Source organism: Belonocnema kinseyi, chromosome 6 (genome assembly GCF_010883055.1).
Source record: "Belonocnema kinseyi isolate 2016_QV_RU_SX_M_011 chromosome 6, B_treatae_v1, whole genome shotgun sequence".
In the NCBI taxonomy this organism is placed as follows: Eukaryota; Metazoa; Arthropoda; class Insecta; order Hymenoptera; family Cynipidae; genus Belonocnema; species Belonocnema kinseyi.
The window spans coordinates 125,826,377-125,830,343 of record NC_046662.1 but is presented as its reverse complement, the minus strand read 5'-3'; the positions used below and the strand labels follow the sequence as shown (position 1 = coordinate 125,830,343).

The 3,967-nt window shown below is 24.5% G+C and overlaps 1 protein-coding gene across 1 annotated transcript in view; it reads left to right on the top strand.

Moving 5' to 3' along the window:
* The window catches only part of LOC117174188, a 1,286,801-nt gene that overhangs the window by 993,626 nt on the left and 289,208 nt on the right, over positions 1-3,967 (top strand). The window lies entirely within an intron of this gene.

Here is a 3,967-nt window from a genome sequence, read left to right as displayed (position 1 = left end):
GAAAGAGGGAGCACTTCTTAATATTTTGACACCAAAATCATGTCGATACACCTTACCGACTGCGAGTAAAGCCACCCACGCTTTAACTTGACAGACTGTATTCTTTAAAAACAATTCAAACTTTTCCTAATTTTCTTTTAATTCTGCGAAATCGAACAAAAATTGCCTTAAAAATTTTTCAGATTCCTTTTAAAACGTTTTAAAACGATCTTTTAAAATTAATTTTTTGAAATAAATAGTTATTTCAATTATTCCTAGAAACCTTTTTTTTCATTTTCGTGGAATCATAAAAAATTCTTAACAAATTGTTACAAGTTTTATTTATTTTCATATCGTTTCAAAATTGCTGAATATTAAAAATTAAAATTATTTTGCAGAAAATTAAATTTTTTGTCTGAAAATGTAATTATTCTATTTTTGGTTAAATACATATTTTTTACTTTTAATGTTCATTTTTAAATATGAAAATTTAACGATTCTGTTAAACTTTTTTTTCATTAATTTTTTTTTTTAAATAGATCCTTTTCTCATAGAAAATGATTCTTCTTGTTTTGCAATTGATTTTTGGGTTGTTAATTTAACATTTTTGGTGAAAATTCGCTTTTTATAGTTAAAAAATCATTTTCTTATCCTGAAAATTTAACTGTATGATTTTTGGTTAAACATTTTTTTATTTGAAAATTTAACAATTTTGTTGAAAGTTTGTTGTTTTATTTTTGCTTGAAAATTGATCTTTCTTAGTTAAAAATTAATCTTTTGTGGAAAAAAATTATTCTTCTTGTTAGAAATTCATCTATTTTAATTCAAAATTAATTCCGTTAGTGGAACATGCATTTTTGGATAAAACTTCTTTTCTTTTGGTATGAAATGGCTTAAAGTGAAACCACACAAAATTTTAGATAAATTGTCACAACTTTTACTTATTTTTTAATCATTTCAAAATTTCTTAATATCTCTTAAATTATTCTGTTGTAAACTTGATTTTTTTATTCAAAATATTTTTCAGTTAAAAATTAATTTCTTATATCGAAAATTAAACTATTTTGAAAAAAATTAAATTTTTCATCTAAAAACGTAACTTCTATTTTTGTTTAAATACTTATTTTCTAGTGATAATATTCGTTTTTAAAAAAAGAAGATTTAACGATTTTGTTGAATGTTTTTTAAGTTATTTTTTTAGTTGAAAATTCATCATTTTCTAATAGGAAATAATTCTTTTTGTTTGAAAATTTATTTTTTGGTTAATTATTTAACATTTTGTCGAAAATTCGATTTTTTTAGGTCAAAGAATAATTTTCTTATAGTGAAAATTTCACTGTATCATTTTTGGTTCAAAATTTATTTAATTTGAAAATTTAACAATTTTGTTGAAAATGTGTTGTTTTATTTTTTCTAGAAAATTGACCTTTCTCAGTTAAAAATTAATCTTTCACGGTAGAAAATTCTTGTTCTTCTTAAAAATTCATCATTTTAATTAAAAATTAATTTCTTTGGTTGAAAATGCATTTTTGGATAAAACTTCTATTCTTTTGGTATAAAATGTCTGACAGTGAAGCCATACAACATTCTTAACAAATTATTACAAGTTTTAGTTATTTTTGAATCGTTGCAAAATTTCTAAATATCTCCTAAACTTACTAAAATTGGAAAGCACATTTTTTTAACTAACATAAACTTAAAAAGAAATTGTGTAACAAAATTGCTCGAGAAGGCTAGATAAGAATTAAGTTCTTTATTTTTTCTAAAATTATATATAACATGGTAAAATTGCAAAATTTTTCTATACACACCATTACAACCCTTTTAAAATTTGTACAAAATAATAAAAAAATGTTCTGTTCTTTTCTCAATTTTCTTGCCGAATTCATTGCTTTCCATTGTTCGTAAAAAATGTATGTTTTTAAATCGAAAATCCAACTATATGTTTAAAAATTTAACTATTCTGTTGTAAATTCGATTTTTTTCTATTCCAAATATTTTTCAGTAGCAAATTCATTTCTTGCATTGAAAATTAAACTATGTTGCAAAAAATTAAATTTTTTATCTGAAAATGTAACTATTCTATTTTTGGTTAAATACTTATTTTTTGGTTTTAATATTCATTTTTAGAGTTAAAAATTTAAGGATTTTGTTGAAGTTTTTTTATATTATTTTTTTAGTTCTAAATTCATCTTTTTTCAATTGGAAATAATTGTTCTCGTCTGAAAATTAATTTTTTGGTTGATAATTTAACTGTCTTGTTGAAAATTCGAATTTTTTTAGTTGAAAAAATATTTTCTTATACTGAAAATTGACCATTCTCAAAAAAAAAAAATCATTTTTGGTAGAAATTTGTTCTTCTTGTTTGAAAATTAATTTATTTTAATTAAAAAATCATTTCTTTTGTTGAAAATGCATTTTTTGATAAAACTTCTTTTCTTTTCGTTTGAAATGGTTGAAAGTTCATGTATTTTTTTGGAAATTAAACTATTTTGATTAAAAATTTTTTGTTGTCAATTTATTTTTAAAAATGAAAATGTAACCGTTTTTCTTTGAAAATTTATCTATTTTGTTTAAAATTCGTTTTTTTAAAAATTGATTTTTAAAATTTTGAATTTCTGTTTTCTGTAGGTAATTATTTGTTTGCAAATTCGGTTTTCTGTTTGAAAATTTAAATATTTTTTTGAAACTTTGATTTTTTGGGGTTGATAATTATTTTTAACTGAAAATTTAACCATTCAATTTTTCCTTGTAACATTATTTTTTAGTTATGTAGTTGAAAATTCATGTATTTTTGTGCAATTTTCGTCTTTTTTGGAAGAAGTCTTTTTGTACGTAAATACATTTCTTTGGTTAAAAATTAGACTATTTTGTTGTTGATTTAATGGTTTTTTCATTCAAAATTAATTTTTTAAATGCAAATTTAATTGTTCCATTTTTTGTTGAGATTTAATCTTTTTACTTAAAAATTAATTTCTTTTGTTGAAAATTCCATTTTTTATCTAAAAATTTAACTAGTCCATTTTTGGTTTAATGCTTATTGTGTCAGTTTAAAATTCATTTCTAAAGATGAAAATTGAACAATTTCGTTGAAATTTTTTCCTTGAAAAGTTATCTTTTTCATTATAAATTTATCTTCTAACTTCTTTAGTGGAAAATTATTCTTCTTCTCTGAAATGTCATTTGTTTTATTTAAAAATTCATTTAGTTGGTTTCAACTTTGCATTTTTTGAGGAGCAGCTAGATCCTCATTCAATAAGTCAGGAGAGCTCGGATTCTGGCTTGTGCATTTTCGGTTTTACACGATGCTGGTCTTTGCAACATTTAACAGAGCAACAACATTCTCGACTCACCGACACGCCAAAAGAAAAACACCCGTAGCTACCCCCAGACCGGAAAACACAAAATATACAAAACAATGCAACAATGAAATGGGAAGATGTGACCTTGGTCGGCTCGCACAAGCCTACACAAGTTAAATGCGCGTGCGTGCGCAAAGAAACTTATGGGTGTTAGTTTTCGCACCGCATAGTGTCGATTGTTTGTTTATACCACTCTAACCTCAAAATGTCAACTTTGACATGATTTTTTCGCCTTTTGTAGTATAAAATACTGTTCGATATTTGTGTGAGAGGTGATTTTTAGCGAATGAGACTTTTCTCAATAGCTTCGCTCGTGCGAAAAACGTCTCGTTCGCTAAATAATCACCTCCCACACACGTATCGAAATGTACTATTCTCCCATCGGCTTAGTGTTTGATTTCACACTGTCCAGAGAAATTTTACGTTTAGATTAAGACTTTCACATCTCCTTGGTGTAATTCGTTAGTATTTTTAACACTGGGAAGTTGAGAGTTCGTAAAATTACCAACTTTATACTGAAGAAGTGCATTTTATTAGCAAAAATGCTTTTTCGCACCAAAACATCGCATCGTATCATTACAACTTCGCACTTCGGTGTGACGTTGTACAAATTTTTTCTAACAGTG